This window comes from Carassius gibelio, chromosome B19 (assembly GCF_023724105.1).
Source record: "Carassius gibelio isolate Cgi1373 ecotype wild population from Czech Republic chromosome B19, carGib1.2-hapl.c, whole genome shotgun sequence".
Classification (NCBI taxonomy): domain Eukaryota; kingdom Metazoa; phylum Chordata; class Actinopteri; order Cypriniformes; family Cyprinidae; genus Carassius; species Carassius gibelio.
The window spans coordinates 2,320,245-2,332,615 of record NC_068414.1 but is presented as its reverse complement, the minus strand read 5'-3'; the positions used below and the strand labels follow the sequence as shown (position 1 = coordinate 2,332,615).

General features: G+C 46.3%; 4 non-coding genes across 4 annotated transcripts; all 4 read left to right on the top strand.

The window, feature by feature from the left end:
- The first annotated feature begins 382 nt into the window (after positions 1–382).
- Positions 383–454, top strand: trnad-guc (transfer RNA aspartic acid (anticodon GUC)). Its single transcript has one exon. It is a non-coding gene; the product is annotated as a tRNA-Asp (tRNA).
- A 2,747-nt stretch (positions 455–3,201) lies between these two features.
- Positions 3,202–3,273, top strand: trnad-guc (transfer RNA aspartic acid (anticodon GUC)). Its single transcript has one exon. It is a non-coding gene; the product is annotated as a tRNA-Asp (tRNA).
- Positions 3,274–8,288: 5,015 nt separating this feature from the next.
- Positions 8,289–8,360, top strand: trnad-guc (transfer RNA aspartic acid (anticodon GUC)). Its single transcript has one exon. It is a non-coding gene; the product is annotated as a tRNA-Asp (tRNA).
- A 1,614-nt stretch (positions 8,361–9,974) lies between these two features.
- Positions 9,975–10,046, top strand: trnad-guc (transfer RNA aspartic acid (anticodon GUC)). Its single transcript has one exon. It is a non-coding gene; the product is annotated as a tRNA-Asp (tRNA).
- Positions 10,047–12,371: the final 2,325 nt, after the last annotated feature.

The window sequence follows — 12,371 nt, the reverse complement described above, 5'->3', positions numbered from 1 at the left end:
GACTTGATTGCAAATTATTGCACAGATACTATTTAAACTGAACTTAGCTGAATGATGTCATCAAAGAGTTCAATAACGAAATGCCTTTAACTGTCATTTTGCTTTTTGACGCACTGTGTTCCTAATTAATGTTGTTCAGTTGCATTGACGCAATACTTTCTGTTTAAAGCGCAATTTAAAAAAAAACAAAACAAAAAAAAAGAGTCCAAACAATGACCCCTGCTACGGGTAGTGTTCCAAGTGTTATGCGACTTCAGCTAATGATGGGTCCATCAGAAATTTTACGGTGCTAGGGCTGGGTCTGCGTCAGAAGAAGCCATGCATTGTTTAGTTATGTCAGTGCAGTGCCGTCAGTTGGGGGAGAAACGGCAGCATGCACGGCTCCTCGTTAGTATAGTGGACAGTATCTCCGCCTGTCACGCGGAAGACCGGGGTTCGATTCCCCGACGGGGAGAGCTGGTTCTTTTCGTCTTCCGAATGATCCATCCAAAATGTTTGGTTGGAGTCGCAGGTCACAGAAGGAGTTCTGCTTCGACGTCAGCCCGAGCCAAAGGACATGCGTTGGCCGGGAATCGAACCCGGGTCAACTGTTTGGAAGGCAGCTATGCTCACCACTATACCACCAACGCAGGCGGAAGACAGTAGCTTTATTGACGCACTGTGTTCCTAATAAATGTTGTTCAGTTGCATTGACACAATACTTTTTGTTTAAAGCGCAATAAAAAAAAAAAAAAAAAAAAAAAAAAGAGTCCAAACAATGACCCCTGCTACCGGTAGTGTTGCAAGTGTTATGCGACTTCAGCTAATGATGGGTCCATCCGAAATTATTCCATCCAAAAGTTTTGGGTGGAGGCACAGGTCACAGAGGGAGTTCTGCTTCGACGTCAGCCCGAGCCAAAGGATATGCGTTGGCCGGGAATCGAATCCGTGTCAACTGCTTGGAAGGCAGCTATGCTCACCACTATACCACCAACGCAGTCAGCAGTCAGCAACTTGCGCCGTCACTAAGAAGGCTCGAAGTGCACGAGTCGCCGATAGGGCTAGAGGAGCAGATGAGATCTTTGTTTGGACCCGTCACTAAAGAGAGCCTTCAAGAATTTGCATCCCGTCACGTACAAGAAAGCGCTGCCTTCCCATCCGGCTAAATAAACACGAAGTGGTCAAACGCAGAGAGTGCCTATAATAACCAAAAGCCCAATCAAGGCAATCTCTTTCTCATGCCTCTATCTGAAAAGTTGGATAAAATCTTATATGAAAAAAAAAGTCTTTTAAAGAAATCCCTTATTCCGAGGTCACCGTAGCCACCAGATCCAGTCTGTATCCGCTTCAGTCACCCGGATCCAGTCCGTATACAGAGAAGATGGTGGATCAACACCTAGAAAGGACCTCTATGGCCCAGAAACACAGCGGAGACCGTGACAACTAGATGAGCCGCAGATACAAATCCCCTGTAAAGACCACCTGGACAAGACCACAGGAAACAGATGATTCTTCTGCACAGTCTGACATTCCTGCAGCCTGGAGCTGATCTACCTGTTTCGTCTGACAAGGGGAGAACTGTCTCCCCGATTGAGCCTGGTTTCTCACCGGGTTTTTTCTCCATCCTTTCACCGATCGAGTTTTGGTTTCTTGCCTCTGTCGCTTCTGGCAGGCGGAGCTGGGGACACTTCATGTACAGCGATATCGTTGACTTGATTGCGAATTATTGCACAGATACTATTTAAACTGAACTTAGCTGAATGATGTCATCAAAGAGTTCAATAACGAAATGCCTTTAACTGTCATTTTGCTTTTTGACGCACTGTGTTCCTAATAAATGTTGTTCAGTTGCATTGACACAATACTTTTTGTTTAAAGCGCAATTAAAAAAAAAAAAAAAAAAAAAAAAGAGTCCAAACAATGACCCCTGCTACGGGTAGTGTTGCAAGTGTTATGCGACTTCAGCTAATGATGGGTCCATCCGAAATTATTCCATCCAAAAGTTTTGGGTGGAGGCACAGGTCACAGAGGGAGTTCTGCTTCGACGTCAGCCCGAGCCAAAGGACATGCGCACTGCTTTCTCCAACTGCTTGGAAGGCAGCTATGCTCACCACTATACCACCAACGCAGTCAGCAGTCAGCAACTTGCGCCGTCACTAAGAAGGCTCGAAGTGCACGAGTCGCCGATAGGGCTAGAGGAGCAGATGAGATCTTTGTTTGGACCCGTCACTAAAGAGAGCCTTCAAGAATTTGCATCCCGTCACGTACAAGAAAGCGCTGCCTTCCCATCCGGCTAAATAAACACGAAGTGGTCAAACGCAGAGAGTGCCTATAATAACCAAAAGCCCAATCAAGGCAATCTCTTTCTCATGCCTCTATCTGAAAAGTTGGATAAAATCTTATATGAAAAAAAAAAGTCTTTTAAAGAAATCCCTTATTCCGAGGTCACCGTAGCCACCAGATCCAGTCTGTATCCGCTTCAGTCACCCGGATCCAGTCCGTATACAGAGAAGATGGTGGATCAACACCTAGAAAGGACCTCTATGGCCCAGAAACACAGCGGAGACCGTGACAACTAGATGAGCCGCAGATACAAATCCCCTGTAAAGACCACCTGGACAAGACCACAGGAAACAGATGATTCTTCTGCACAGTCTGACATTCCTGCAGCCTGGAGCTGATCTACCTGTTTCGTCTGACAAGGGGAGAACTGTCTCCCCGATTGAGCCTGGTTTCTCACCGGGTTTTTTCTCCATCCTTTCACCGATCGAGTTTTGGTTTCTTCCCTCTGTCGCTTCTGGCAGGCGGAGCTGGGGACACTTCATGTACAGCGATATCGTTGACTTGATTGCAAATTATTGCACAGATACTATTTAAACTGAACTTAGCTGAATGATGTCATCAAAGAGTTCAATAACGAAATGCCTTTAACTGTCATTTTGCTTTTTGACGCACTGTGTTCCTAATTAATGTTGTTCAGTTGCATTGACGCAATGCTTTCTGTTTAAAGCGCAATTTAAAAAAAAAAAAAAAAAAAAAAAGAGTCCAAACAATGACCCCTGCTACGGGTAGTGTTCCAAGTGTTATGCGACTTCAGCTAATGATGGGTCCATCAGAAATTTTACGGTGCTAGGGCTGGGTCTGCGTCAGAAGAAGCCATGCATTGTTTAGTTATGTCAGTGCAGTGCCGTCAGTTGGGGGAGAAACGGCAGCATGCACGGCTCCTCGTTAGTATAGTGGACAGTATCTCCGCCTGTCACGCGGAAGACCGGGGTTCGATTCCCCGACGGGGAGAGCTGGTTCTTTTCGTCTTCCGAATGATCCATCCAAAATGTTTGGTTGGAGTCGCAGGTCACAGAAGGAGTTCTGCTTCGACGTCAGCCCGAGCCAAAGGACATGCGTTGGCCGGGAATCGAACCCGGGTCAACTGTTTGGAAGGCAGCTATGCTCACCACTATACCACCAACGCAGGCGGAAGACAGTAGCTTTATTGACGCACTGTGTTCCTAATAAATGTTGTTCAGTTGCATTGACACAATACTTTTTGTTTAAAGCGCAATAAAAAAAAAAAAAAAAAAAAAAAGAGTCCAAACAATGACCCCTGCTACCGGTAGTGTTGCAAGTGTTATGCAACTTCAGCTAATGATGGGTCCATCCGAAATTATTCCATCCAAAAGTTTTGGGTGGAGGCACAGGTCACAGAGGGAGTTCTGCTTCGACGTCAGCCCGAGCCAAAGGATATGCGTTGGCCGGGAATCGAATCCGTGTCAACTGCTTGGAAGGCAGCTATGCTCACCACTATACCACCAACGCAGTCAGCAGTCAGCAACTTGCGCCGTCACTAAGAAGGCTCGAAGTGCACGAGTCGCCGATAGGGCTAGAGGAGCAGATGAGATCTTTGTTTGGACCCGTCACTAAAGAGAGCCTTCAAGAATTTGCATCCCGTCACGTACAAGAAAGCGCTGCCTTCCCATCCGGCTAAATAAACACGAAGTGGTCAAACGCAGAGAGTGCCTATAATAACCAAAAGCCCAATCAAGGCAATCTCTTTCTCATGCCTCTATCTGAAAAGTTGGATAAAATCTTATATGAAAAAAAAAGTCTTTTAAAGAAATCCCTTATTCCGAGGTCACCGTAGCCACCAGATCCAGTCTGTATCCGCTTCAGTCACCCGGATCCAGTCCGTATACAGAGAAGATGGTGGATCAACACCTAGAAAGGACCTCTATGGCCCAGAAACACAGCGGAGACCGTGACAACTAGATGAGCCGCAGATACAAATCCCCTGTAAAGACCACCTGGACAAGACCACAGGAAACAGATGATTCTTCTGCACAGTCTGACATTCCTGCAGCCTGGAGCTGATCTACCTGTTTCGTCTGACAAGGGGAGAACTGTCTCCCCGATTGAGCCTGGTTTCTCACCGGGTTTTTTCTCCATCCTTTCACCGATCGAGTTTTGGTTTCTTGCCTCTGTCGCTTCTGGCAGGCGGAGCTGGGGACACTTCATGTACAGCGATATCGTTGACTTGATTGCGAATTATTGCACAGATACTATTTAAACTGAACTTAGCTGAATGATGTCATCAAAGAGTTCAATAACGAAATGCCTTTAACTGTCATTTTGCTTTTTGACGCACTGTGTTCCTAATAAATGTTGTTCAGTTGCATTGACACAATACTTTTTGTTTAAAGCGCAATTAAAAAAAAAAAAAAAAAAAAAAAAGAGTCCAAACAATGACCCCTGCTACGGGTAGTGTTGCAAGTGTTATGCGACTTCAGCTAATGATGGGTCCATCCGAAATTATTCCATCCAAAAGTTTTGGGTGGAGGCACAGGTCACAGAGGGAGTTCTGCTTCGACGTCAGCCCGAGCCAAAGGACATGCGCACTGCTTTCTCCAACTGCTTGGAAGGCAGCTATGCTCACCACTATACCACCAACGCAGTCAGCAGTCAGCAACTTGCGCCGTCACTAAGAAGGCTCGAAGTGCACGAGTCGCCGATAGGGCTAGAGGAGCAGATGAGATCTTTGTTTGGACCCGTCACTAAAGAGAGCCTTCAAGAATTTGCATCCCGTCACGTACAAGAAAGCGCTGCCTTCCCATCCGGCTAAATAAACACGAAGTGGTCAAACGCAGAGAGTGCCTATAATAACCAAAAGCCCAATCAAGGCAATCTCTTTCTCATGCCTCTATCTGAAAAGTTGGATAAAATCTTATATGAAAAAAAAAAGTCTTTTAAAGAAATCCCTTATTCCGAGGTCACCGTAGCCACCAGATCCAGTCTGTATCCGCTTCAGTCACCCGGATCCAGTCCGTATACAGAGAAGATGGTGGATCAACACCTAGAAAGGACCTCTATGGCCCAGAAACACAGCGGAGACCGTGACAACTAGATGAGCCGCAGATACAAATCCCCTGTAAAGACCACCTGGACAAGACCACAGGAAACAGATGATTCTTCTGCACAGTCTGACATTCCTGCAGCCTGGAGCTGATCTACCTGTTTCGTCTGACAAGGGGAGAACTGTCTCCCCGATTGAGCCTGGTTTCTCACCGGGTTTTTTCTCCATCCTTTCACCGATCGAGTTTTGGTTTCTTCCCTCTGTCGCTTCTGGCAGGCGGAGCTGGGGACACTTCATGTACAGCGATATCGTTGACTTGATTGCAAATTATTGCACAGATACTATTTAAACTGAACTTAGCTGAATGATGTCATCAAAGAGTTCAATAACGAAATGCCTTTAACTGTCATTTTGCTTTTTGACGCACTGTGTTCCTAATTAATGTTGTTCAGTTGCATTGACGCAATACTTTCTGTTTAAAGCGCAATTTAAAAAAAAAAAAAAAAAAAAAAAGAGTCCAAACAATGACCCCTGCTACGGGTAGTGTTCCAAGTGTTATGCGACTTCAGCTAATGATGGGTCCATCCGAAATTATTCCATCCAAAAGTTTTGGGTGGAGGCACAGGTCACAGAGGGAGTTCTGCTTCGACGTCAGCCCGAGCCAAAGGACATGCGCACTGCTTTCTCCAACTGCTTGGAAGGCAGCTATGCTCACCACTATACCACCAACGCAGTCAGCAGTCAGCAACTTGCGCCGTCACTAAGAAGGCTCGAAGTGCACGAGTCGCCGATAGGGCTAGAGGAGCAGATGAGATCTTTGTTTGGACCCGTCACTAAAGAGAGCCTTCAAGAATTTGCATCCCGTCACGTACAAGAAAGCGCTGCCTTCCCATCCGGCTAAATAAACACGAAGTGGTCAAACGCAGAGAGTGCCTATAATAACCAAAAGCCCAATCAAGGCAATCTCTTTCTCATGCCTCTATCTGAAAAGTTGGATAAAATCTTATATGAAAAAATAAGTCTTTTAAAGAAATCCCTTATTCCGAGGTCACCGTAGCCACCAGATCCAGTCTGTATCCGCTTCAGTCACCCGGATCCAGTCCGTATACAGAGAAGATGGTGGATCAACACCTAGAAAGGACCTCTATGGCCCAGAAACACAGCGGAGACCGTGACAACTAGATGAGCCGCAGATACAAATCCCCTGTAAAGACCACCTGGACAAGACCACAGGAAACAGATGATTCTTCTGCACAGTCTGACATTCCTGCAGCCTGGAGCTGATCTACCTGTTTCGTCTGACAAGGGGAGAACTGTCTCCCCGATTGAGCCTGGTTTCTCACCGGGTTTTTTCTCCATCCTTTCACCGATCGAGTTTTGGTTTCTTCCCTCTGTCGCTTCTGGCAGGCGGAGCTGGGGACACTTCATGTACAGCGATATCGTTGACTTGATTGCAAATTATTGCACAGATACTATTTAAACTGAACTTAGCTGAATGATGTCATCAAAGAGTTCAATAACGAAATGCCTTTAACTGTCATTTTGCTTTTTGACGCACTGTGTTCCTAATTAATGTTGTTCAGTTGCATTGACACAATACTTTTTGTTTAAAGCGCAATAAAAAAAATAAAAAAAAAAAAGAGTCCAAACAATGACCCCTGCTACCGGTAGTGTTGCAAGTGTTATGCGACTTCAGCTAATGATGGGTCCATCCGAAATTATTCCATCCAAAAGTTTTGGGTGGAGGCACAGGTCACAGAGGGAGTTCTGCTTCGACGTCAGCCCGAGCCAAAGGATATGCGTTGGCCGTGAATCGAATCCGTGTCAACTGCTTGGAAGGCAGCTATGCTCACCACTATACCACCAACGCAGTCAGCAGTCAGCAACTTGCGCCGTCACTAAGAAGGCTCGAAGTGCACGAGTCGCCGATAGGGCTAGAGGAGCAGATGAGATCTTTGTTTGGACCCGTCACTAAAGAGAGCCTTCAAGAATTTGCATCCCGTCACATACAAGAAAGCGCTGCCTTCCCATCCGGCTAAATAAACACGAAGTGGTCAAACGCAGAGAGTGCCTATAATAACCAAAAGCCCAATCAAGGCAATCTCTTTCTCATGCCTCTATCTGAAAAGTTGGATAAAATCTTATATGAAAAAAAAGAGTCTTTTAAAGAAATCCCTTATTCCGAGGTCACCGTAGCCACCAGATCCAGTCTGTATCCGCTTCAGTCACCCGGATCCAGTCCGTATACAGAGAAGATGGTGGATCAACACCTAGAAAGGACCTCTATGGCCCAGAAACACAGCGGAGACCGTGACAACTAGATGAGCCGCAGATACAAATCCCCTGTAAAGACCACCTGGACAAGACCACAGGAAACAGATGATTCTTCTGCACAGTCTGACATTCCTGCAGCCTGGAGCTGATCTACCTGTTTCGTCTGACAAGGGGAGAACTGTCTCCCCGATTGAGCCTGGTTTCTCACCGGGTTTTTTCTCCATCCTTTCACCGATCGAGTTTTGGTTTCTTCCCTCTGTCGCTTCTGGCAGGCGGAGCTGGGGACACTTCATGTACAGCGATATCGTTGACTTGATTGCAAATTATTGCACAGATACTATTTAAACTGAACTTAGCTGAATGATGTCATCAAAGAGTTCAATAACGAAATGCCTTTAACTGTCATTTTGCTTTTTGACGAACTGTGTTCCTAATTAATGTTGTTCAGTTGCATTGACGCAATACTTTCTGTTTAAAGCGCAATTTAAAAAAAAACAAAACAAAAAAAAAGAGTCCAAACAATGACCCCTGCTACGGGTAGTGTTCCAAGTGTTATGCGACTTCAGCTAATGATGGGTCCATCAGAAATTTTACGGTGCTAGGGCTGGGTCTGCGTCAGAAGAAGCCATGCATTGTTTAGTTATGTCAGTGCAGTGCCGTCAGTTGGGGGAGAAACGGCAGCATGCACGGCTCCTCGTTAGTATAGTGGACAGTATCTCCGCCTGTCACGCGGAAGACCGGGGTTCGATTCCCCGACGGGGAGAGCTGGTTCTTTTCGTCTTCCGAATGATCCATCCAAAATGTTTGGTTGGAGTCGCAGGTCACAGAAGGAGTTCTGCTTCGACGTCAGCCCGAGCCAAAGGACATGCGTTGGCCGGGAATCGAACCCGGGTCAACTGCTTGGAAGGCAGCTATGCTCACCACTATACCACCAACGCAGGCGGAAGACAGTAGCTTTATTGACGCACTGTGTTCCTAATAAATGTTGTTCAGTTGCATTGACACAATACTTTTTGTTTAAAGCGCAATAAAAAAAAAAAAAAAAAAAAAAAAGAGTCCAAACAATGACCCCTGCTACCGGTAGTGTTGCAAGTGTTATGCGACTTCAGCTAATGATGGGTCCATCCGAAATTATTCCATCCAAAAGTTTTGGGTGGAGGCACAGGTCACAGAGGGAGTTCTGCTTCGACGTCAGCCCGAGCCAAAGGATATGCGTTGGCCGGGAATCGAATCCGTGTCAACTGCTTGGAAGGCAGCTATGCTCACCACTATACCACCAACGCAGTCAGCAGTCAGCAACTTGCGCCGTCACTAAGAAGGCTCGAAGTGCACGAGTCGCCGATAGGGCTAGAGGAGCAGATGAGATCTTTGTTTGGACCCGTCACTAAAGAGAGCCTTCAAGAATTTGCATCCCGTCACGTACAAGAAAGCGCTGCCTTCCCATCCGGCTAAATAAACACGAAGTGGTCAAACGCAGAGAGTGCCTATAATAACCAAAAGCCCAATCAAGGCAATCTCTTTCTCATGCCTCTATCTGAAAAGTTGGATAAAATCTTATATGAAAAAAAAAGTCTTTTAAAGAAATCCCTTATTCCGAGGTCACCGTAGCCACCAGATCCAGTCTGTATCCGCTTCAGTCACCCGGATCCAGTCCGTATACAGAGAAGATGGTGGATCAACACCTAGAAAGGACCTCTATGGCCCAGAAACACAGCGGAGACCGTGACAACTAGATGAGCCGCAGATACAAATCCCCTGTAAAGACCACCTGGACAAGACCACAGGAAACAGATGATTCTTCTGCACAGTCTGACATTCCTGCAGCCTGGAGCTGATCTACCTGTTTCGTCTGACAAGGGGAGAACTGTCTCCCCGATTGAGCCTGGTTTCTCACCGGGTTTTTTCTCCATCCTTTCACCGATCGAGTTTTGGTTTCTTCCCTCTGTCGCTTCTGGCAGGCGGAGCTGGGGACACTTCATGTACAGCGATATCGTTGACTTGATTGCAAATTATTGCACAGATACTATTTAAACTGAACTTAGCTGAATGATGTCATCAAAGAGTTCAATAACGAAATGCCTTTAACTGTCATTTTGCTTTTTGACGCACTGTGTTCCTAATTAATGTTGTTCAGTTGCATTGACGCAATACTTTCTGTTTAAAGCGCAATTTAAAAAAAAACAAAACAAAAAAAAAGAGTCCAAACAATGACCCCTGCTACGGGTAGTGTTCCAAGTGTTATGCGACTTCAGCTAATGATGGGTCCATCAGAAATTTTACGGTGCTAGGGCTGGGTCTGCGTCAGAAGAAGCCATGCATTGTTTAGTTATGTCAGTGCAGTGCCGTCAGTTGGGGGAGAAACGGCAGCATGCACGGCTCCTCGTTAGTATAGTGGACAGTATCTCCGCCTGTCACGCGGAAGACCGGGGTTCGATTCCCCGACGGGGAGAGCTGGTTCTTTTCGTCTTCCGAATGATCCATCCAAAATGTTTGGTTGGAGTCGCAGGTCACAGAAGGAGTTCTGTTCGACGTCAGCCCGAGCCAAAGGACATGCGTTGGCCGGGAATCGAACCCGGGTCAACTGCTTGGAAGGCAGCTATGCTCACCACTATACCACCAACGCAGGCGGAAGACAGTAGCTTTATTGACGCACTGTGTTCCTAATAAATGTTGTTCAGTTGCATTGACACAATACTTTTTGTTTAAAGCGCAATAAAAAAAAAAAAAAAAAAAAAAAGAGTCCAAACAATGACCCCTGCTACCGGTAGTGTTGCAAGTGTTATGCGACTTCAGCTAATGATGGGTCCATCCGAAATTATTCCATCCAAAAGTTTTGGGTGGAGGCACAGGTCACAGAGGGAGTTCTGCTTCGACGTCAGCCCGAGCCAAAGGATATGCGTTGGCCGGGAATCGAATCCGTGTCAACTGCTTGGAAGGCAGCTATGCTCACCACTATACCACCAACGCAGTCAGCAGTCAGCAACTTGCGCCGTCACTAAGAAGGCTCGAAGTGCACGAGTCGCCGATAGGGCTAGAGGAGCAGATGAGATCTTTGTTTGGACCCGTCACTAAAGAGAGCCTTCAAGAATTTGCATCCCGTCACGTACAAGAAAGCGCTGCCTTCCCATCCGGCTAAATAAACACGAAGTGGTCAAACGCAGAGAGTGCCTATAATAACCAAAAGCCCAATCAAGGCAATCTCTTTCTCATGCCTCTATCTGAAAAGTTGGATAAAATCTTATATGAAAAAAAAAAGTCTTTTAAAGAAATCCCTTATTCCGAGGTCACCGTAGCCACCAGATCCAGTCTGTATCCGCTTCAGTCACCCGGATCCAGTCCGTATACAGAGAAGATGGTGGATCAACACCTAGAAAGGACCTCTATGGCCCAGAAACACAGCGGAGACCGTGACAACTAGATGAGCCGCAGATACAAATCCCCTGTAAAGACCACCTGGACAAGACCACAGGAAACAGATGATTCTTCTGCACAGTCTGACATTCCTGCAGCCTGGAGCTGATCTACCTGTTTCGTCTGACAAGGGGAGAACTGTCTCCCCGATTGAGCCTGGTTTCTCACCGGGTTTTTTCTCCATCCTTTCACCGATCGAGTTTTGGTTTCTTCCCTCTGTCGCTTCTGGCAGGCGGAGCTGGGGACACTTCATGTACAGCGATATCGTTGACTTGATTGCAAATTATTGCACAGATACTATTTAAACTGAACTTAGCTGAATGATGTCATCAAAGAGTTCAATAACGAAATGCCTTTAACTGTCATTTTGCTTTTTGACGCACTGTGTTCCTAATTAATGTTGTTCAGTTGCATTGACGCAATACTTTCTGTTTAAAGCGCAATTTAAAAAAAAAAAAAAAAAAAAAAAAGAGTCCAAACAATGACCCCTGCTACGGGTAGTGTTCCAAGTGTTATGCGACTTCAGCTAATGATGGGTCCATCCGAAATTATTCCATCCAAAAGTTTTGGGTGGAGGCACAGGTCACAGAGGGAGTTCTGCTTCGACGTCAGCCCGAGCCAAAGGACATGCGCACTGCTTTCTCCAACTGCTTGGAAGGCAGCTATGCTCACCACTATACCACCAACGCAGTCAGCAGTCAGCAACTTGCGCCTCACTAAGAAGGCTCGAAGTGCACGAGTCGCCGATAGGGCTAGAGGAGCAGATGAGATCTTTGTTTGGACCCGTCACTAAAGAGAGCCTTCAAGAATTTGCATCCCGTCACGTACAAGAAAGCGCTGCCTTCCCATCCGGCTAAATAAACACGAAGTGGTCAAACGCAGAGAGTGCCTATAATAACCAAAAGCCCAATCAAGGCAATCTCTTTCTCATGCCTCTATCTGAAAAGTTGGATAAAATCTTATATGAAAAAAAAAAGTCTTTTAAAGAAATCCCTTATTCCGAGGTCACCGTAGCCACCAGATCCAGTCTGTATCCGCTTCAGTCACCCGGATCCAGTCCGTATACAGAGAAGATGGTGGATCAACACCTAGAAAGGACCTCTATGGCCCAGAAACACAGCGGAGACCGTGACAACTAGATGAGCCGCAGATACAAATCCCCTGTAAAGACCACCTGGACAAGACCACAGGAAACAGATGATTCTTCTGCACAGTCTGACATTCCTGCAGCCTGGAGCTGATCTACCTGTTTCGTCTGACAAGGGGAGAACTGTCTCCCCGATTGAGCCTGGTTTCTCACCGGGTTTTTTCTCCATCCTTTCACCGATCGAGTTTTGGTTTCTTCCCTCTGTCGCTTCTGGCA